The sequence below is a fragment of the Lepisosteus oculatus genome, chromosome 14, assembly GCF_040954835.1.
Source record: "Lepisosteus oculatus isolate fLepOcu1 chromosome 14, fLepOcu1.hap2, whole genome shotgun sequence".
NCBI lineage: Eukaryota > Metazoa > Chordata > Actinopteri > Semionotiformes > Lepisosteidae > Lepisosteus > Lepisosteus oculatus.
The window spans coordinates 24,103,247-24,126,302 of record NC_090709.1 but is presented as its reverse complement, the minus strand read 5'-3'; the positions used below and the strand labels follow the sequence as shown (position 1 = coordinate 24,126,302).

The 23,056-nt window shown below is 44.3% G+C and overlaps 4 non-coding genes across 4 annotated transcripts; all 4 read left to right on the top strand.

The window, feature by feature from the left end:
- The first annotated feature begins 2,727 nt into the window (after positions 1–2,727).
- Positions 2,728–2,820, top strand: trnar-ucu (transfer RNA arginine (anticodon UCU)). The gene is made up of 2 exons: positions 2,728–2,764; positions 2,785–2,820. It is a non-coding gene; the product is annotated as a tRNA-Arg (tRNA).
- Positions 2,821–8,380: 5,560 nt separating this feature from the next.
- trnay-gua (transfer RNA tyrosine (anticodon GUA)) lies at positions 8,381–8,468 on the top strand. The gene is given in 2 exon segments: positions 8,381–8,417; positions 8,433–8,468. It is a non-coding gene; the product is annotated as a tRNA-Tyr (tRNA).
- A 3,507-nt stretch (positions 8,469–11,975) lies between these two features.
- trnal-uag (transfer RNA leucine (anticodon UAG)) lies at positions 11,976–12,057 on the top strand. The gene has a single exon. It is a non-coding gene; the product is annotated as a tRNA-Leu (tRNA).
- Positions 12,058–15,124: 3,067 nt separating this feature from the next.
- On the top strand, positions 15,125–15,197 carry trnaa-ugc (transfer RNA alanine (anticodon UGC)). Its single transcript has one exon. It is a non-coding gene; the product is annotated as a tRNA-Ala (tRNA).
- The last annotated feature ends 7,859 nt before the right edge of the window (positions 15,198–23,056 follow it).

Here is a 23,056-nt window from a genome sequence, read left to right as displayed (position 1 = left end):
CGTGAAAAAGCACAGCATTCAAGTTTCACAGACAAATGCACCATGCCTACTGTAGCGGCGAGGCTTATTAATAAGAAAGAATTAAGTGTTCTGAGCCTTCCCAAATGAGGCCCCATTTCTGTGTTCATCTCTGTGGTGCAGCCACAGAGAAACTATTCATGCAGGCTGATTTAAGGTTCCTGATAAGGACAGCTCCCAAAGGGGATGCACTTAGCTAAGCCTGGCTATCATGATCAATGGTCATCCATTGGTGCCTATCTGTCTAGGGAGTGCCAGTTGGACATCTGGACTGCATTCCTAAGTGTCAGGAGTAAGTGACTCATATTTCACCTTGATCAACCAATCAGGGGCTGGTAGGGCCGAGTAACCCACGTGGGACTCTGATGCCCATGGAACTTTCAGCCAATCAACGAGCTGAAGTTCCTCCAGGTAAAAACAGGCAACACAGAGAGCCTGAGAGATTCAGTAAGATTCAGGGAGATTCAGTAAGATTCTGGAGAGGATTCTGTGGACTGTTCTAAAGGGAATTCAAAGGAGAATTCCAGGGCAGGACGGCCCAGGAGCAGAAGGCTCCCAAGGGCAGGACATTCTCGCAGCGTGCCTCCTGACCATCCTGAGACTCAGCTCGGACAACCACGGAACGGCCAGTGTGTCCGAGTGCCAGAACTTTCCTTTGTTCTAAGAGTCTAGAGTGGAGGTTGCCAGAGAGTAACCAGCAGCAGGCCTCGTGAACAGGTCGGAACTGTGGACAGCTGAATCACTATTCAGAACTAGCTCTTCATCAGGAACGAACCGGTCCTCTTCCTGACTTTCTGGGACCCACAGTCATCTTTTCTCCTGTGCACAAACTTTGCTAGTTAAAGCCAACAGTGAGCATCAGCAGTGCACCGTCACAAGCCGCACAGCACAGCCTGGCACCGAGCCAGAGAGCGCGGATTGGACAGCAACAGCCTGCAACTGTTTGTTTGTGCCCGCAGGAGATCTGAATCCCCAGAAATTGGATGAGTATTCAACTTCACTGCATTACAGTTCGAGAATTCCATTGTTATCCAAACCAGTTGATATCAATTTAATTCCTAAGAGTTATGTACTTGTTTTGAGTATCTAATGTAGAAGTTGTAACCAAGTTCACTTTACGAAACGGTCTTAATGAATGATATACTGAACGTATGTCCTCTTGATATGTGTAACACTTTGTAACTGATTGAATATATATCTTTTGTATTCTGATAACCCTCTCGATAAGATCTGTTAGGTTTACATGCATATTCTATGTATTAATAAATGTATCCTCGTGTATTAGCACCTGTGTGTGTGCGTTGTTTGAGTTATGTCGCATGGTTGGACTCTAAAGCCATCAAAAGAATCAACTTTGTGATTTACTGCTACAATAAATAATTGTCTCAGTAAATGCCCAAACCCTACAGAACTGGTGCCTTCAGAGAGCCACTACAGTTACATATTTGGCGTCCCTGAACGGCCAGTTTTTCTTACACTACAGAACCAATTTTAAAAACAATTGCGGCACACTACGATTCACACTGACTCAAAAGTGATCACGGCAGATGTTGTTCCCTGCATAATGCTGAAGGGACCAAAGAGCATTGCTGTTGGGAACACAAAATTAGGTTTTTTTATGCCTTGATGTTAAGCTGACAAAGACTATCTTGAAACACCTAGTTCAGTCTCTCGACAGACTGCCAAGCAAAGCTGTTACCCATTGACGTCGCAATAGAAGGAAGGTCTTAACCCACCAACACTTAGCAGTGGCAAGATTCAAACCTAACCCAGCGAAGAAAATGGAGCACAAACCCAGCACTTAGACCACCCAGCCACACTCCTTACACCTTACTCTCTTGAGAACGTCGGGTGGGTTCAGCTCTTGTTGTGCGAAGCGTGGAAATGACTGCATCTTCGTTTTCCGAGATGTTTCCTATCACATCTTTGTCAGCTCTGAATAAAGTGCTTCTTTGGAGCAGGCTTCAGACCTTTTATTTTATTTATAAAGGAGGGCCATTCAGAAACATGTAATTCCTGTTTTAGAAATGCTTTGGGCGGTGTGTTTTATATAATGCACAAACAGTATTCTGATTGTATACTGTAGACCTGTGTAGCAATCATACTGGACGTGACTGGGATTCTGAAATGTTTCTTGAAAAGGTATTCAGGGCTGCTTGAATCTATAATAAAAAAGTGACCCGAAACTTCCAACCTTCCAATCACTGATGTCGCTCTCCCTAAACCTGTACGGGATGTTTTGCTGATGTGCAGTGTGCCTTTACTCCTGTATTAAAAACGACCTCTGTTGTTGGGCGGAGTTGAAGGAGAACTTACTGCACAGAAAAAGTACGTAACGATAAAATATTTCTGCGCGTGAAACACATCAATCGTTCAGCATTTCTAAAATGTTTAATTGAATTGACAAAGAAATCCTCTCCTTAAACTTCGAAAAGGATTATCTGTTGAGCCAGCAGGCGTAACACTGCAGTTGCCCGTTTCTCACAGGTGGTTGAAGTTGTGGATAACATTTAGCAGGTTTGGCACCATGGCTTAGCTGGTTAAGACGCCTCACTAAAAACCAGGAGACCCTGGGTGTGAATCCCAGTGGTATCTATTCGTAGACAACAGGCCACTCATTGTCAATATTTATGGAGCTTAATTTAAAGACAACGGGAGAAGCATGAGTTACAGCTTTCTGTAGCTGTTTTATATAGCGATGCATTGGTTGGCTCTGTGGCGCAATGGAGAGCGCATTGGACTTCTAGGCTTTGATAGAATGAAGTCATTCAAAGGTTGTGGGTTTGAGTCCCACCAGAGTCATGTATCATTTTGATTCAACCTTTCAAAATCCTCTAGGGATCAGTGTTGATCAAGTCAAATAAAGGACTTCTTAAGAGTCCACAGTTGAAAATGAACCAGCAGCCACAAGAAAGAAATTAGCACTGGACTGTGATCACATTACTCCTGTCCTGGACTCCTTGCACTGGCTTCCTGTCAACTTCAAAATCCTCATGCTCACCTATAAGGCTCTCCATGGCTTGACACCACAGTACCTGTCTGGGTTATCGCCCTACTCCCCACCTCACAACCTTCGCTCTTCTAATTCTGGTCTCCTATCTGTCCCCCAGTCCATCTACACTCTATGGGTGACAGGGCCTTCTCCTGTTTTGTACCAAAGCTCTGGATCTTTATTCCCAAGGATATCAGAGAGTCACCTTCTCTAAACTCCTTCAAATCCAGACTCAAAACCCTCTTCTTTAGAAGAGCCTTTAATGAACTATTCTTTACCCCTCTGTTCCTACTGTATTTAATACCACCATCTATTGTCTCCTCTAACTGTGTATTCTCATCCTGCTTATCTTGTGTATTTTTTAACTTTATTGGTTTCATTCTGTAAAGCACTTTGAAAAGCCACCTTTAAAGGCACTATATAATGTATAGATTATTATTATTAATAATAATAATGAACAGCGCATTTAACACTGAGCACATGCGGTCCTTCTTTGCAAAGGATTGCAAAAGCTGGGAATTAGCCTTTCACTCGTGTTGTTGAAGACCGTATCCTGGCTTTGTTGCAGGAAATGTCTGGATGCCATCACCGGATCAAGGAGAGGATCAGGGTTTTGGGAAGTCTTTTTGATGCCTGACACTGTGTGTTTCCTGGTTGTAACGGGTGTCATTCTGGACCTAAACAACAGAGAACACCGTTGAAATAGCTGAACTGCCTAGCGGACACTTTGTCGCCTTCTTCTGACCTGTATTTAATGCGATTCTCTGAAAACTTGGCACGTTATATCTGTGCTACCTTTATGGAGGGCACACTCATAAGAATCATAGATTCGATCACAAGCATCTAAAAATGAGCCTGAGAAAATGACATCACGCTATGAGGCTGAATGGCACAAATTCTCCTGTTACTTCTGCAGCAAATGTGTGTTTTTTGCTTCTTATTTGGCAGCAGTGGGATTCCAACTCACACCCCCAAAGAGACTAGAGCTTTAATCTAGCTCTAAATTAAAAACTAGGTGACTTGTAATGGCTGGTAGGAGAGGAAAGGTATAAATGCTTCTTTTTTGGACAAAGTCTTTATCTTTTTTTTCACCAGTTGTTTTGATCAAATTATTGTAACGCAGTGCCATATTAAGGTATAATATGTACATGAACGTCATGTCTGAGTCGATGATGGCAGCTGAGTATCGCTGGAGGACAGTTCATCATGAGTGGGTAAGCCTGCATAATGAGGGAGAAGAGATCGGCCTCTCTGATGCAGTGTCCAGTGACACTAACCTTCTGTCCTACTGTTCTCTGCTAATGTAGATGGTGAATGTTTATTTAGGTGAATGTAAGGTTTCATTCTTGTAAAATATTTCCGAGCACTTTTTTTGTTGCTGAAAATTAATCCTGAGCATTTGAATGAATTCCGATATTGTCACCTAATTCCATACATTGTTTCATCAAACTAGAACATTTAGAGGAGGTCAATTGCATTTATGAATTGCATAGTGATAGTATTTCTTTCCATTTAAATACTTCAGTCAAAAATGTAGAGAAGGTGCTCCTGTTTTCACCATTATAAGAACTGTGATGCACCAGTAATATTTACTCTCATAAAAGTATTGTAATTGTATTGTTCTGTTCTGTAACAATCTTGAGTGACACAAACCTTCTGTTTTACTGCACTACACTTCTCCAGAGGCCAGTTCAGCACACAAGGATCCTCAGTCAAACAAACACTGCAATCGCTTGATAAACGCTATTTCTCATCCTTTCTCTTAGTGTCGGTGCTACTATTGTATGCAAAGGAGGCGACTTGACAATGAAGAGAGTCTTCATGAAGGTGTGTGTCGGCAAGCTCTCCACTGTCAATTGACTGGGCTTGTGAAGAAATCAATCTCATTCAACAACCATACAAATTGCACAGCTTAAGGCACATGAAGCGAAATCTGTGAGCTGATTGACACAAAACAATGTCACTTCACATTATCTGCAAAGTTGTTTTGCTTGTCTGACCACCTCTTCCTACTTTACAGTGAGCACATATATTTCAGTTCCTTTCTCCCATGTGGAGATGTATCCACTGCCAAAACTGCTGTCTGATTATTTAAATTATCTGTAAAACTGTTACATGACTTCATCTAATTGTAAATTTATAAGACGGTCTGTGAGACATTTGTGAGAGTAGCTGAATCCCAGGGCTGGTATGGAATCACACACAGGCGGGTCTTCTGTGTGATCTGAGTCCCACTGCTCAGAGCTACAGACTGGTCAAATGGTCACTATTGTAGACACGACCATCGGACCATAGGCTACAAATAATCAATATACCGATCATAGTGTCACTACTGTTGTTTATTACATAAATACTGTATATAAATAATAAGATAATTCCACACTCATAAAACATTTATAAACATTTTGGGAGGCTGACATACAGTAAAGAAAGTAATACTGAAGAGTTTGGAAGTCCTGGAAAGCGTTAATAGATCCTTCTTGCTTTCGACCTGGAACAGAGCCCACAACTGCCAGATCAGTGACCCCTGAGCCCAGTTCACAGAGAGGAGAACCAGGAGCTCTTCTATGTCTCTAAGAGGGCTGGGAGGAAAGATAAAAGGGGGAAATGTGACATGAGTCCAGGCTGTTCTGTCTGATATTGTTCATGTAGCAGCACTGATTGTCTGAATATCTTCTGGTTCTGGATTGTGAGGATAGAGAGCAGTACGGAGTTGAGATCCTGTCTGAGTGTGAGTCTGAGCTGTGAATCTCACTGAGAAGAGAATAATGATTTTTTATTCTGCCTGAGAATTTTCCTGAGAATTTTTTTCTTTTCCAAGTGGTGTTACATCCCCTTCAGATACTCTACACAGACTGCCAGAGAGAAGAGGATAGAGAGATGGACAGATAAGAGCACACACAGCAAGAGACACCGACGTCTTGATTTACTTTGAAGCAAGTGTTAATTTCTTTTCTGGAACAAGTTGTTTCTGAACTTCAAGAAATTCATACAACTTCTGAAAGATAAAATACAAATCTTGCTTCTCAGGACAGAAGAAATGCTTCCAAAAAATGCCAGTGATTTTTTCTCCTTTTAACGAAAAGTGGAGAAAAACAACAGCAGTGCAACTCCGTCGGCTTGATTTAGCTTAATACAAGTATTCACTTCCTTTTCTGTAGATTACAGCCTGCGAAAGATGAAATGAACTTCTTGGTTACTCTTAGTGCAGAAGAAATACTGCCAGCTGGCAGGAAAATGACAGTATTTTATTTTCTTTAACTACAAACATGTGAGTTGTGAAAAGCAACGGGAATGTGTCCCTGTGCAGCTGTTAAACAAAGGGCTGGTGGGTCAAACGTACTCAGGGACGTGCTTCAGATTGTGATGATGTAAACAAAATCTCCGCTAAAAATTGAAGGGATTTCTTTGCAAACCCTCTTGAATGTGGCAGGAAATCTTTGTGTTTTACTCGTGTGCAACTACAACAAGTAAACAAATAAGTACCTAAGTCAATGTCCAAGAAAACCATCTTCACATGTGGAATTTTTCTTTAACTGGCTGTTGGGAGAATTCATTTATACACCCGTTGTATCCTTAGCAAAAATATTTTAAAATTAGAACACAGATTTGTTGGAGAACTTGACAATCCTTGACAATCATTATTAAATGAGCATTATACAAATGTGCGTTGATATTTTTAATATGTACCTTAATTGTAATATATATATACATAATTGCTTTGATATGGATGTTCATTTGGAGGAATTGAGGAAACTATGAAGGATCGCAGAACAACCAAAGATACATTTGGGCATCTGCTATTGGTAAAGATGAAAGAGTACCTTAAGTGTGAAGCTTTCATACACACGAGAGAAAAAAACAGTTTTAATGCACTTCATTAAACTGATGGTATGCTTATCAATCGTGCATAAAGTGTACATAGCAGAGGATGGTTTCGATCCATCGACCTCTGGGTTATGGGCCCAGCACGCTTCCGCTGCGGCACTCTGCTGACAGCTGTTATAATGTGATTCAACACAACTGCTCTATCTTTGCTTTCTAAAAGTGCGCCCGAGATGAAAAGTCTAAACGGTAAACGCAGACGTCACTTTGAGCACTTGGTCTTTTATAGCACAAATCATCACCCGCTGCTCTACATGGGCGTGTCTTCAATATCGTTGAGAACCAAAACTTCTGCTTTCCGAGGCAACTGATTCTTTCGTCGTTAATTCCCAAATCTTCAATGAGAATCAGTGAAACGAAAATCAAACACATGTACACACTCGCGTCCTAACCTGAAAGAAAAATCTACACCCACTTTATAATACTGAAAACGATTCAGGAAGTACAGCAAAGTTCTAAAACCAGCGAATGCATCTGCATACAGTACATAAAATGTCAATTTTTCAAAAGTAAAATCTTCAGCTTTGAAAGATTACCATCCATATATTTTCGTTTTTCTCTTTTTTTACATAACACGCTTTCGAGAAACAAACTGTCTTTTAATTAAGGTTTCATTAGAAAATGTGTATCTTGGTTTGCCAAGTTAAAATCGGCACATCCCAGTGGGCAAAAGATGTAGAATATACGATTATTGAACGCATACCAGACGTGTAACTGTGCTCCGTAACTGGTCTAGAATGAAATTGATTATATGTTTATTATACATAAATGGTTGTAGTTCTATTATACGGATAAATTTATAAGACTACTATACATATATAGTTAAAGGTCTATTATACATCAAAGAAAGATTTTTATAGGTGTAGAAACTAGTAAATAAAGCCAATGATTTATTTTAGAAATTTATTCTTAAAATATACAACTATTCACACCTGAAAAATATGTAGTTCAAATTATACATTATATACAATATTGTAATCAACAAATGTCTAACCATCATAAAAAACACAACTAGTAAACTTCAGTTACAAATTCTAGTAACATGGCAATATATATATATAGTAATGACAAACACAAACTAATTACATGAACACGCTAATATTTAACTCAAAACCACATTTCGAAACTTCTTTATTTCCACGAAAATATTATTAATGTAGCACAAACGCTACTTTCTAATAAAGACAGAAAGAAACTATTTGTTTTGTGTCTCATGGTGATCCTCCTCTCGATACTAATGACATGTTTAATATGATCCCTCGAGAAAAAAAAGGAGTCAATTTCCGCCTGGAATGATTGATGCCCCATCAAACATTTTGTAATATCCCTGGAAGTTTATACAGTAGAATCCTGGTTCGTGGCTTAAATTCAAGGTAAACAAGACTAAGGAAACGAGTTGGAAACTTGATGTCGAAGTGGGATTTAAATCACCCGGAACATTTCACTACATTGGGCAGTATGTGCTAGGGAGCATTGCTTGACATCCCTTCGGTAGCTCAGTTGGTAGAGCGGAGGACTGTAGTGGAGTCATTAGGGAATCCTAAGGTCGCTGGTTCGATTCCGGCTCGAAGGAAGGTGCTTTTTGTGTACTTTAATCAAAGAGTTAAAAAAGCGAATCTGTTTCATTCAGACATTTATCAAAAGTTCAATAAACGACGAAGTAGAGGTTCCTGTTCCGAATTCAGCCCACGTCTGATTGTCTTGTTTTGGCCAAGATCCGATCTTTGAATTAAGGGACTACTCTGTCTGCTTTGTAATTCAAAAATACATACAAATGTCAAGTTTTTTTGTAGATATAAAGGTGTTCTCTGTTTTCAAAGGATAGGTACTTAATTGGCATAATGATTTGGTATTGATTTTGTATCGTTGTATTATGAAGTTTGTGCTTTCTGTGTTTTTATCGTACTGTGAACTTATTTTTTAAACAAATGCTTACAAAGGCAAACAGGGCACACATCTGTTTATACCAGTGGTGAATTGTACATTTGTACAAGCTACTGTGCACTTCTGGGAGTATAACAGGTTCGATATAAAGTGGCAAAAATATAAAAGGGGAATATACCCCAGACTGCGTATAAGCTCTCGTTGTGACTGTTGTTTTATTTTTAGATAAAAATGGCGTACTGTGCACGAAATGTTGCAGAAACACAATTTGATATTTTAATAATTATTATTTTAATAATTTGATCAAATTGAGGCCCAGGATCCAAATCTTCAGTTCTGATTTTTTTAAGTGATATCTTTCCTTCCTGTCGTGGAAGTCACACGATGTGAGCAATTGTTTTTTTTACGTTGCGATCCAAAGATCCTCAGGCGCACTGTAACCAAACCAGGATGGATTCTGCTCGGAGCCGGACTGAGCTCATTCTCACTCCCTGTGCTAAAAACAGAATTAGCTCTTCCCCGAACATCGTCTACAGCTGCTGGATGGTGCTCTGCGTCTTACTGCTCCGGCAATTACTTTGACGAAAGACAGATCACTTGTGCGCTTTTAACCTTCTCGCAGCTACAGCTATAGCCCTGAAAAAAGCATTAGCTTTATCAGTTTTTACATTAATCTATTTTGAATCAAAGTTTGATATTTTTTTATTTTTTATTGCATTTTACATTACAATTATAATAATAATAATTATTATTATTATTACGCACACTTATATAGCGCTGTTCTGGATACTCCACTCAATGCGCTTTACAGATAATGGGAGTCCCCTCCACCACCACCATTCTCCTGAATGATCACAGAGAGTCAGGACCTCGGTTTTACGTCTCAGCCGAAGGACGGCACCTGTTTACAGTTTAGTGTCCCCTTCATTGTACTGGGGTATTAGGACCCGCATGGACCGCAGGGTGTGCGTCAAGCGACAGAAACCAGACGTGTGTCGGGCTCGGCTGCGAGCAGGACAATGACATCACAGGGACAAAGTAGAGGAAATCAAAAGGGTTCTATAAAAGACCTATGTAAGCTGTTGGTTTGCAGTCTGGACTCTAAATCCTCCGATCCGATTTTAAATCTCTCTAATACCTGAGCTGCGGCTTCTTCCGAGTATTTATTCGTATACTTATTATGTGTAAGTGTATAGATGAAACCTTTCATATATTGTTCAGTTTAAATCAAAATGCTTTACTAATACAAGAGAGAAGTATAGTATGAAGGATGTGACAAATCTATGATTTCTTGGAACAAAACGGTTTTTATTTGCATTCGAAATGAAGCGGAATTTTAGCGGGACACACAAACCCTTTGTCCTTTTTAGAGTTTTTAGAGTGAACAGACATAAATGTAGAAAACGTGTTTTTTAGCACTACAATAGCAGGGTCAGTGGCATAATGAATAACGCATCAGGCCTCGCGTCAGAAAATTATAAGTTGGACTGCCGTCTGGCTTGTTGCGTTTATACCACTTACGTTGTTTTATATAAATGAACTCCACCTGAAAGCTATAGAAAACACTTTGGGTAAGTTGTCTGCAGCCTCATGCGAATTTCGACAACTTACCCAAAACACTGTACTGTCTGGAGATCAGCTCCAGCTCTGAACTCAATTGCAATGAAAAACCATGCGTAACAAAACTGGAGAACAGCTGAACTTGTGTTCAGTTCGGTGATGAGGGATCAGAACTGTCCTTGTTGTAATTAGCACGAACTGCACAGGCTCTGAATCAGACCATGTCAATTAGTCTGATCAATGTAGGACACGTTAATGTAGAATTATTAAAAGGTTTATTAGTTAGTTAGTTCAAGTTTACCCACCTGAACTAATGTAGAATTATTACTTGGTCTGTCTCTTGTTTGTATATAAATGAATGACTCTGACAACTTAATGTTAGTTTTTAATTTAGTTTTACGATGTAGGTCAGGCGTTGACATATGCACGAGTATATGAAATGTCTCACTCCTGATTCAACTCATGTTCTATAGGAGATTGGCGATTCCTCCTGTTTCTCATACAACCATATCAGAACAGAAGCCGTTTCACCCAGCTCTGATTCAAGATCGACTTGCATCTTTATCCCTTTTTTGTTCGTGATCATTATTTTCTTTAGTTATGATCAATATTGAACTTTTTCTAAATGAAATGACAATAATCAAACATGCAGGCAGATTTTTGAAAAGTATTCGGAATTGACAGGGTGCCCCTTTGGAACAATCGTCAGAAATTGTGAGAAAATGAAAGTTATGTAAGCTCTCACACAAAGCATTGAAGATTGGAATCTGATTGTAAAAAAGTTACCCGTCTCCCAATGATAGGCAGGGATACACACCATGACTCGAATAGACTCAGCGAACTTTAACACCTATGATATTACGAGTGCTTTGCACGTGTCGAATTTCAAGAAGGAACTACTACAACAGTTGTGGACATAATTCAATACCACCGGCAAAGTCCAATGCCGGCAACATCTGAGAAAATAATGTTCACTCATGGAATTTGGTCTTTGAATGGCTGGCGGGAAAATTCATTTATACTCCTGTTGCACCCTCAGCTGAAACATGTTAAAATAACAACGCAGATTTGTTGCAGAACCTGACAAGAATTATTGGGTTAGCACTGTATGTATTCTTGTATATTTACTTTAATTTTAATATAAATGTAAACATGCATGCTGTATAAGCTATTGTAATTTTAAAATATGTTAGCTGAGGATGCGAAGGGGGCTATTATACCTTGTGAAACACACAAGGAACTGTAAAAAAGGCTGTTATTTGAATAAAATTGGCGATCACAAGAAAACCACAATTTATGTGGTATTATCATCAATATCCTTCAAAATCTACGTTCAAATGAAGCATTTGAAGAAACTATGAAAAAAGCAACAGTAATAGCAGAGGATTTTGATTTTTGCTCTTCAAGTCAGCAGATCACCGTAGAGTTGCACCCCTACAAAAAGCACAAAGGATGAATCCCACCACCTTCATTATTGCTGTGTTTGTGCCAGTGAAAGTAGCGTTTGTGTTATTGAAAGCATCTCGGAAGATGAAGGTGCAGTCACTTCCACGTGTCATGATATCATTAGATCTGACGACAAGAGCTGAAGCCCCCCCTAGTCCAAGCCAGCAATGTGAAGATGGGTATGGAGGAAGGTAGCGTGGCTGAGTGGTCTAAGGTACTGGATCTAGGCTCCAGTCTCTCTGGGGGCGTGGGTTTGAATCCCACTGCTGCCAAATATTAATGTTTTAAGACCTGCAATACAATCAGTAAAAGCGCTTTTTGTTAGGCTGCGGGAGGTGTTTAGAGATAGACTTTCTAAAAGACAGGCTTAACATCAAGGCAGAAAAAATATTTTGTTTTCTCATAAGAAATTCTCTTTGGCACGTTCAGCTTTATGTAGGGAACAACATCTGCCGAGATCACTTTTGAGGCAGTGCACATGATAGTGTACCGGCAAGTACATTTAATATTGGCTGTGGTGGTGAGCTGCTTTTGTCTGTGAAACTTTTAATTCTTCACGCCGAATCGTTGGCAGGGGTAAAGCTTATTAAATCTTTGAACATAGCGCTCCATCAGAAATACTTTGTTCGTGATCAAAAGAGATCAGAGGATTAACTTCATGGATTCACATACCATACCTTACAGGAAAGATTTAAAAGGGGAATTGATTGTGCTTCCTGATGTTGTTCCTGTCGTTTCTTTGGATACAGAGGTGAATGTTCTTTGACGTTCTGCTAGAGTATCCACTGGGTGGGCTTTATCAATCAGCTCGGAGAGGTCATCAGTGCTCTGTCTCTGGAAAATAATCAGCACTGTCGTTTTTCCCTGTGCTGTCTTTTAAAACATATAAGATCACGAGTTTACAGATTTCTCCAAATAACAACTATACATTTTAACCCAGCGGTTAGCATTCCTTCAATCCAATAGTTTTACTCCGGGTAAAAAGCAGCGAAATATATAGAGAGATTATATTCAAATATTTCAACGTTCTTATTGGATTACCTGTATGGAGATATCGCTCAGAATTCCTAATATGATTTTGAGTTCAGTTTTGCTTTACTACTTTCAGAGTCTTTTATTGACCTTGCTGAAGCAGAGAAGTGACATAATCACAAATGCAACTTACCTGTGCTACTGTTTTTGGTTAATAATGATTATTGCAAGGAAAAAAAAACAGCTCCTTGCATTAAGAGCAAGAGCAACCAACACGCTCGCTTGTTGAGTTGGGTTTTTTTTCCGTGGTGCTCTTCCTCAGATGTAAAGTTATTTGGCGAGCAAGGACCTCTGAGAAGGAGCCTGAATCCATCAAGAACTCAGAAATTCTAATATCGCACTACTGTCTTGTGTACAGAGATCTGCTTCTTCCTTTTTGAGTGTTTTGGTGTTTAAGAGCACGCTTCCTACCTCGAATGTTAGTTTCAGGAGATGTGCTACCGGATAAATGATTATCTTGAAAAGGTTTGGGGATGCACTGGCCGGGATTAAAACCCGGCTCAATTATTTGGAAGTCACCTGTACTACCAACACACTTCTAAGAAGCACCCGCACATTTTCGCAATCCTCTCTCTCACCTACAAAGTTATGAAGACACAGACGACCAATGAAAACTAATTTGATTCACCCAAGGCTTCACTCTTCTGTTGTGATGTTGTTTTAATTAGTGTTAGCTGTGATGAGGTATTGTTTCTGTCTCTTAAAGTTTAAGACTCTGCTCCTTTCTTCCTGGTATAGAAAAAAACATGTTCCATCTTTGTTTACAAACACCACTGTAAATTATTTGTCCATCTCTAAAGCCTGTGTGTATTGACAAGGCAATTCAAAAGCACATATTAAATAAGAACATGATCCTTCATGTTACCATTCCCGTGGTTGGAGCGTTGTTTCGCCCTTTAACGTTCTTCTACAATATTTACAGACGGCTTTATCACTGGAGTTGTGTGCATCGGTCCATGAACATCAACTGTACTGCTGTTTTTCTATGCGTAATTTAATCGCAAGCACTTAAAAGATGCAAAAAGATTTCAAAGAAAACATAATTGAAAGACAGTCGAGTAAGGAGGTAGAAAAACGCTCTCCCCCGTTGAAGAATCAACCACCGTCGCCCATGTGACTGGATATAAAAATAAATTATTCATTTCAATTATTCATGAAGGGTGGATTGTGGTCAGTGAACATATGCACATCTTTAAGTCAGTTCCACCATCTGTGCCATAGGGGATGTAGTTCAATGGTTTTCATGTATGAAGTTCCGAGTTCAATCCCTGGCATCACCAGATGTCTTACATTATTGTGCTCACATCGCAATCTTCTGTTGAGTGAGAACTCTTTGCTCGTGTTCATAGAGAGACAGGTTTACACAATTAAACTCAGTCACACACGAAGTGCTACAGTGTTGCTCTGCTGTTTTAAATGTACCTCCAAAGCATTTTGTTCTGTTAACTACCAAATGATTTGAACTAATTTTACATCATATTCAGGAAATCCAGAGAAGGTCATCAGACTTTTAGTGGCTGTTGAAGAAAACACCTGTTGAATCTCACCAGGGATTTCTTGAGAGATCATTCAGCAAGCGAGTTAACAGGGGTTAACGTAGAGAGTGGCGGAGGTGGGATGTCAGGGCTTGACGTCACTGCTTTATTCAAAGAGTGGAGGGGTGGGTGTCAGGGCTATATGACAGTGCTTTCCGCAGAGAGTGGTGGGGGTGGGATGTCAGGGCCATATGACACTGCTTTATACAGAGAGTGGCGGGGGTGGGATGTCAGGGCCTGAAGATACTGCTTTACGCAGAGAGTGGCGGAGGTGGGATGTCAGGGCCTGACAACACAGCTTAACGCAGAGAGTGGAGGGGTGGGCGTCAGGGCCATACGACACTTCTTTATGCAGAGAGTGGTGGGGGTGGGATGTCATGGTTATACGACAGTGCTTTCCATTGAGAGTGGTGGGGGTGGGATGTTATGGCCATAAGACACTGCTTTATGCAGAGAGTTGAGGGATTGATGTCAGGGCCATACGACAGTGCTCCACTCAGGCCTCTGCTTGAATTTGTACTCCTCCTCTCTCCCTACCTCTACTTCTATGATATTTGCACTTTCTGGAGAGGCGATTTTCTCCACTTCAGTAGCCCGATTGCGTGGAGAGGGCTGTAGAATGTGGCACCGCCTTTCCTGCTCCGTCCATGACAGGCGTGCTGGTCTCTGGAGAGAGAGCACGGTCCATCAGCGCACTCCAATAAAGGCACTGGAAGCAGCTGAAACGCATTGGCGAAGCTCAGCACTGGGCCGCTGGGCACATCTTACCACCGTTTCCGTAGTGTAGTGGTTATCATGTTCGCCTTGCATGCGAAAGGCCCTCGGTTCGAAACCGGGCGGAAACAGACTGGCTTCTTTTGTCGCATACAAATGGGTTGTACAACTTTAAACTAGCAAATGGAAGAGGGCTGAAGTAAGAGACAAGATGTAAATAGGGTTAACTTAAGTCAGTTCTGCCTGAAAATTAGACTTCTAAGCAACAGGGGTTTATGGCAGGAAAGGGGGTTAACTGATAAGGATTCCAGATGCGAGGGGGCATAATCTTAAACTGACCATTTGGCCAGGGTCTCTTAACTGGCCAAATACCACGACCCCCCCCCCCCTTACCATAACACCGAATGACGTCTGAAGCAGCAAGGAAGGACTATATAACCTAAAAGTTTGTACCGGCACATCGAACAATACTTCGGTTTTGTTGTTTCTTGTGGGAAACAAGACTTTGGCTTTATTGTTCCTTGTGTCCGTCATGGCAGTGAACAGGTCCTGGTTACAGGATCTCTAAAAAAGGAAATAAAGACTGAAATCAGATCCGACCCACCATGCTGCCACGGTGACGGTGCACTGCCCAGTGAAAGTGGCAGCCTGTCCCTGGACTGTGGGAAACTGGAGCACCTGGAGGAAACCCCCACAGACCAGGGAGAGAACATGCAAACTCCACACAGACAGCACCCACACCCCAGGTCCAGCACTGTGAAGCATGCCCGACGATGCGGAAGGGCTTTTACAAATGAGTGTGTAACTCACACTGGTGCCCAGGATGGCCTGCTACCGGAACGCAACCTAATTTTCTTAATGCAGTTTGTTCGAAGCGGTTTGCAGGAGCTGGAGGTGAGGACTGAGCTGGGGTCCAGTGTGCGAGAGTGACTACTGATGTCGTGTGTGTGTGTGTGTGTGTGTGTGTGTGTGTGTGTGCTGGATCATTGTGAGCGCCGTCAGGTTTGTGTATTTGTTTAAACAAGAGGACGTGTCTGTGCGGGTCTGACTCTGTGTGAGGGTGCAGCTCTAACTGTTCGCGCGCGGGCGTGTCTATCTCTCTACAATGCATGAGGGGCTAAATCTGCCTCTGAGAAACTGACTTTTCAGAAGAAAAATCTATGAAATGGCACGGCCTGGCCCTCTTCTCTTGCTCCCGACGTATAACACACTGGGGGATGAAGCTGGTGTCTTCAGCTGTAACCCTAGCTATTTATGCAAACAGCTCTTTTATGAAAAGCAGCTCTAGGCCTAGACAAGAGGAACAGATAAAACAAATCTTAGATTTATGGCTTATTCAAAGCAGACTGAGCGCTGCTATACTGTATGTAGGAGCCAGAGATGAAGAATGAGCTATTTAAGGAAATCAGGAGTGTGAGAGAGGGAGTGTGTGTTTTTCCTCCCAATAGAGAAGGCTTGTGGTTCTTTCTGCTTTTCTGCACAGGCTACCAACGTAAGTACGTGTTGGGTTCTTGGTTTGAATGCTCGAGTTGTCAGGCTGGCGTTTTTTGTTCCTATTGGAGCCCATAATTGTGAACAAGGCGCTTGAGGACGTCTCTCTGCAGGTGTGCGTTTGTAATGACGTGTGTGCGCATCTCTGTAGCGGATGTTTCAGTAAAAAAACGCATTTAAAACATTCAACCTTTTCATGTTCCTAATATTCTTTCATTCTTCACAATAATAACTAAGGTTGCTGCTGGAAGAGGTGTTAGTGGGGCCAGCAGGGGGAACTCTCACCCTGTGGCCCATGTGGGTCCTAATGCCCCAGTATAGTGACGGGGACACTGGAAAAACTGTAAACAGGTGCCGTCCTTCAGATGAGATGTAAAACCGAGGTCCTGACTCTCTGTGGTCATTAAAAATCCCGGGGTGTTTCTCGAAAAGAGTAGGGGTTTTACCCCAGTGTCCTGGCCAAATTTCCCATTGACCCTTACCAATCATGGCCTCCTAATAACCCCCATTTATGAATTGGCTTCATTACTCTGCTCTCCTCCCCACTCATAGCTGGTGTGTGGGGAGCGTTCTGGTGCACTATGGCTGCCGTCCCATCATCCAGGTGGATGCTGCACATTTGTGGTGGTGGAGGGGAGTCCCCATGTCCTGCAAAGCTCTTTGAGTGGAGTGTCCAGAAAAGCACTATATAAGTGTAAGCAATTATTATTCATTATAATGTAATAAGTCCATTATTTCTCACCCCTCCATTGCAAGGCATACACAACACAAACACCAGGAACAATTATCTCAGAAGTGAATTGCAAATGTATTGAGTTGTGATGCAACTGTAACTTGAACCTAACATGACTGTGGCGTGCATTTTTGAAATTGCATTTTCACAGCTGAAATACAAAATGAAGCTGATCGCAGTCCAAACTCAAGGTATTGTTGTAAAACTAAATATTCAACATGTTTCTACCTGTCCCTTTTCAGCTCACTCAGAAGTCCACAGCCTGCAGCCTGGTGCCTCTCTGTCTCCCCCCTCCACACTGCTGGTCCAGTGGAGGTGCTGTTTGATCCTGCACGATCTGTCCGGAATCGTATAGTCTTACTGAGCAGCGCAGGGCTCCCTGGCCCCAGTTACGAACAGTGAGTGTCAGTGCAGAACAGCTCTCTGACACTCCGCTCCCTCACTCCAGCTGATCAGGGCAACTACACAGTGAGGGACCTTAATGGAAGCAGTATCAGCACTGTGATCGTCACTGTGGGTGGTGAGCAGGTCTACAGTAGGATCACTAGAGGGCTCTATATTCTTGACAGAGTGTGTTCTTATATCATCCTCTGTCCTGATTGTCTTTCAGCTCACAGAGACAATGTCACCCTGCAGCCTGAAGCCTCTCTGTCTGTCCCTCTGTTCACTGGAGAGCCAGTGGAGGTGCTGTTTGATCCTGCAGGAGGTGGAAACTGGACCTCAGTGTGTTCTGTCCAGAACAGCACAGCCAGTTGTGTCCCCCAGTACAGTTTTTTTTTATTTTTGATGATTAGCCATATGTTGATTACAATATTGTACATAATGTATAATTTGAACTCGATATTTTTCAGGAGTGAATGATTGTATATTTTCAGAATAAATTTCGAAACCAAATTATTGTCCCTCGATCTCTGTCTCTCTCTCGTCCTGCTGTCTGTCTGTCCCTGCCTCTCTGTCTCTCTCTCTTTCAGCCCCGTCTGTCAGTCTGTCTGTCCTTCTCTCTCCTTCCTCTCTCTCTCTCCTTCCGCTCTCTCTCTCGGTTTGTTTGTCCCTCAATCTCAATCTTTCTCTTTGCCTGCTGTCTTTCTGTGCCTTCATCTTTGTGTCTCTCTCTCCTTCCTTTCTGTCTGTCTCTCTGTCTGTCCTGCGTTGTCCCAGCTGGGCCTGTCTCCCCGGCTCTCTGCCTTCAGCTCTGTTCGCCGATGTCCCACCAGCCCGTCTCTCTCTCAGCCTGTCTCTTGACTTGCAGGAGGAAGAGGAGGTGGAGACAGCTCCTCCGGCAGGAGAGAGGAAGAAGGTCAGTGCTGGTCCCACCCTGCCTCCTGTCCTGTCTGTGGTGGAGTTTCGCCATCTTGTCTGTCTTGTCAGCCCTGTCTGTCACTGTCTCTCTCCTCCTCCTCTCTGTGCTGTGGTGTCCAGTCAGTGTGTCTCTCTCCTCCTCCTCTCTGTCCTGTGGTGTCTAGGCAGTGTGTCTCTCTCCTCCTCCTCTTCTCTGTCCTATGGTGTACAGTGGGTCAGTATTAGTGGGCTACACCCAGGCTCACTCACTGCGAGTGTGATCTCAGCAGAGTCTCTGTACTCTTGGGACACTTGACTCACCTGTCTCTCTCTTTCTCTCCCTGTGCTGTCCCTCTCCTGCCCCCTCTCTCCCTACTCGGACTCCAGCTGGAGGAGGTCCAATCACCACCTCCTGTGAGACAGAAGAAAAAGAAAGTGGGTAATGCTCTGATTCTCTCTTTACTCCTGTCCAGTGTCCAGTCAGTGTGTGTGTATGAATCCCTCTCTCTCTCAGTGCAGTGTTCATGTACTGGAGTGTCCAGTCAGTGTGTGTGTATGAACCCCTCTCTCTCTCAGTGCAGTGTTCATGTCCTGGAGTGTCCAGTCCGACTCTTAACGTGACTCTCCTGTCTCTGCTTCAGAAGTGCTGGTGCGTCTTTTTAAAGTCCCTGAGCTGCATGTCGGTGGAGACAGATGATAAGGACGAGCCGATGGAGGCGGCGGAGACCGTGTGTCAGGAGAGGAAGAGCGAGGGAGAGGAGGAGCAGGCTGCCGGGAAGGACAAGAAGAAGAAGAGGAGGTGCAGGTGAGCAGACAGGGGGACGCCGCCCGGTCGTGTCTGTGATTCAAGAAGGAGTCTCCTCTTGCTGTTTGATGTCATGGTGATGTCCGTGTCTGTGTCCCTCACACCTGCAATAACAATATTCTTTCCAGGTTCCTTTCCTGGTTCTGTGCCAGCTAAGATCGGAGTCGCCTTCCCCACCAAGGACTGGACTGGACTGGACTGGACTGGAGCTGAGGGACACCAGACTGGACTGGACTGGAGCCAAGGGACCCCAGACTGTGCTGGACCGAAGCTGAGGGACCCCAGACTGCACTGGACCGGAGCTGAGAGACACCAGACTGGACTGGACTGGAGCTGAGGGACCCCAGACTGTGCTGGACCGAAGCTGAGGGACCCCAGTCTGTGCTGGACCAAAGCTGAGGGACCCCAGTCTGTGCTGGGCCAAAGCTGAGGGACCCCAGTCTGTGCTGGACCGAAGCTGAGGGACTCCAGACTGTGCTGGACCAAAGCTGAGGGGCCCCAGACTGGACTGGACTGGAGCTGAGGGGCCCCAGGCTGTGCTGGACCGAAGCTGAGGGACCCCAGTCTGGACCGAAGCTGAGAGACCCCAGTCTGTGCTGGACCGAAGCTGAGGGACCCCAGTCTGGACTGCACTGGAGCTGAGGGACCCCAGTCTGGACCGAAGCTGAGGGACCCCAGTCTGTGCTGGGCCGAAGCTGAGGGACACCAGTCTGGACCGAAGCTGAGGGACCCCAGTCTGTGCTGGACCGAAGCTGAGGGACCCCAGACTGTGCTGGACCGAAGCTGAGGGACCCCAGACTGGGCTGCACTGGAGCTGAGGGACACCAGACTGGACTGGACTGCACTGGAGCTGAGGGGCCCCATACTGGACTGGACCAGAGCTGAGGGGCCCCAGACTGGACTGGACCGGAGCTGAGGGACCCCAGATCCCAGTCTGGACTGAAGCTGAGGGACCCCAGTCTGGACTGAAGCTGAGAGACCCCAGACCCCAGTCTGGACTGAAGCTGAGGGACCCCAGACTGGACTGTGGAAAACTTTCACATTATCTCCACCTGAGTCCTCAGATCGTCTGCATGACCTTGTATTATTAAGTATTATTTTAAGGTCCTGTGATGATCGTAAGATGGGGGGGGGGGGGGGTGTCCCTTGACATTAATCTGTATTGTAATTTTTGTTCTTTTGTTAAGCATCATTAAAATGTTTTTTAAAAAAAGCTTTTGTTTTTTTCCCTCCCTCCCCCGAAACGAACGAACAGACTCTGTCTTTCTCTTTCATCCCGGAGAGTTTGTGGTTGATGGATTGAGGCCGAGAGCCCTCGTTGTCGGCGTGCCACCAGTTAGCGGGGCTAAAGCAGGGGGGGCATCGTGTCCAATACTCCTTGAAACGAGACAGATTTCAAGCCACCTCCGTCTGAAGAGAAGGAAGTTGACCACGAACTCCAGGGTGTCCTAGGAAGCTCTTTAGCCATCGTTTGCCCAGCAGCCATCTCACCCTGCAGCTCCCAGCTAGCAGCCCCCTCCCCACTGGAGCCCAGCAGGTAGAAACCTGGTCAGTACCTGGAGGGGAGACTCCTGGGAAAAACTGAGGTTGCTGCTGGGAGAGGTGTTAGTAGGGCCAGCAGGGGGCGCTCACCCTGCAGTCTGTGTGGGTCCTGATGCCCCAGTATAGTGACGGGGACACTGGACTGTAAACAAGCGCTGTCCTTCGGATGAGACGTCAAACCGAGGTCCTGACTCTCTGTGCTCATTAACAATCCCGGGGTGTTTCTGGAGAGGAGTAGGGGTGTTACCCCAGTGTCCTGGCCTGATTCCCCCCCTGGTCTTGACCCATCATGGCCTCCTTATCACCCCCCCTCTCTGAACTGGCTCCATCCCTCTGCTCTCCTCCCCACTGAGAGCTGCTGTGTGCTGAGCGGACTGGAGCATCATCCACGTGGGGGCTGCACACTGGGGGGGCTGGAGGGGATCCCCCTGACCTGGGAAGAGCTCTGAGTGGAGAGTCCAGACGGATTAATTATTATTATTATTATTCGTGCTGCACTGGGCTTCAGTCCTGGTAGTGAGAGGGGGATCTGTGATCAGTACAGATACTTATGACTGTATAATAATACACGATAGAAATGGAAAACAGGGTAGCGCTGTAGTCTCTTCGAAACGTTTTGAACTGCCAGAAGAAGTTTTCACAACCCGGACTCGTGAAGGTACAGGTCTTCTCCCTTCGTCCGGAGTAAGGTGAGAGGTTATCCCCTCGGGGCGCAGTATCCCCGATGCACCCCCCCACCACCACCCAAAATGACACACACTTCTGTGACGATTGGGAGACCCCGGTTCGATCAGCCCCTGCGGTGTAGGAAACGACCCGCTGGAGAGAACACGCAGACTCCACACAGAAGGGTCACCTCGGCATTTATTCCAACAGCAAAACACCAGAGAGAAACGGGTCTCCGAAAGATGAGCGCACACCGGGAAAAACACTACGGGGTCATTACAAATGGGAATAGGAGTTCTTTTTTTCTTTTCCGGACGTCAGTTGTATCGTGTCCTGGTGATTTCTCCTGTTTCGAACGGAGTTCAATGTCACGTTTCTACTTTATTAGAGAGAGGCACTGAACTTTGGGGAACGTGACATCCACCCAGTATTACTAGTAGGTTGATAAATATAAATGTTCTTTTTCCCCCCGTATGATACCTCGCGAAATTTAACGATGGCCAACTCCTTAAGTCGAAATTTAAACCCTTCTCACGCTACAAGACAGTCCGTCAACATCGCCACGGCCCGAAGCGCGACCTTCGGTATGACGTTGGCGGAAGGGGGTAGGGTAAGTACGTCACAGCCGGGGGAAGCCCCTATCACGTGAGAGGGGTGCTGCGGGCGACGAGCCCCCGGGGGCGAAGAGAAGTTGATTTGCGTGGGGTGTGGAAACACTACACGACCGGGCAAGCGAGCCATTTTTTTTTTGTTTTGTTTTTTCAGAACATCAGAACAACCGCAGAGATGACCATCGATCCACTCCGGACGTTTCCTTTTTTGTCCTTTTTGGCCTCCAAAATAAAAAAAAAAACTGGGATCCATCGTGGCGTTGCCAAATTAAAACGTCAACCACTTTTCGGGCTTTCGTGCTGTCCATGATGAAACCGTCATGGTTGTGTAAGGATACGTTACGTCACAGACCGGCGGCGCTCGGACGTGAGGAGTGTCGTTACGTTTTTGAAACGGGCACGTCAGACAAGATCTCTGACAAGATCTCTGAAAAACCCAAACCTGTAAGATTCAATTTCAATTCAGTTTTTTTTATATAGCGCCTTTCACAACAAGAATGCCCCAAGGCCCCGAACAAAGGAGTTGTTCCACACCCCCGCCACCCTCTGTGTACAGTAGAGCCCCCTGTACTGACTGGAGGAGCTCACCCAGCTGTGTCTGGAGAGAAGCCGGGGTATCGGCTTCAACCACAGGGCTGGGCGGCTTGTTCCCCACCCCCATCCCCTTCTGTGTACAGAAGAGCCTCCTGTCCTGACTCCAGTAGGAAATGTCACCTGGAGGCAACACACCGGCTTCTTTTAACAGATCACCTCGGGAATCGGGAACAACGGAGCTGTGTGCGGCCGTCTGTACGGAGGGGTTCAGCGCGGGGGGGCTCCGGGCTCGGGTCTGGACCCGGGGGGGGGGGGGGCTGTCTGTGTGGA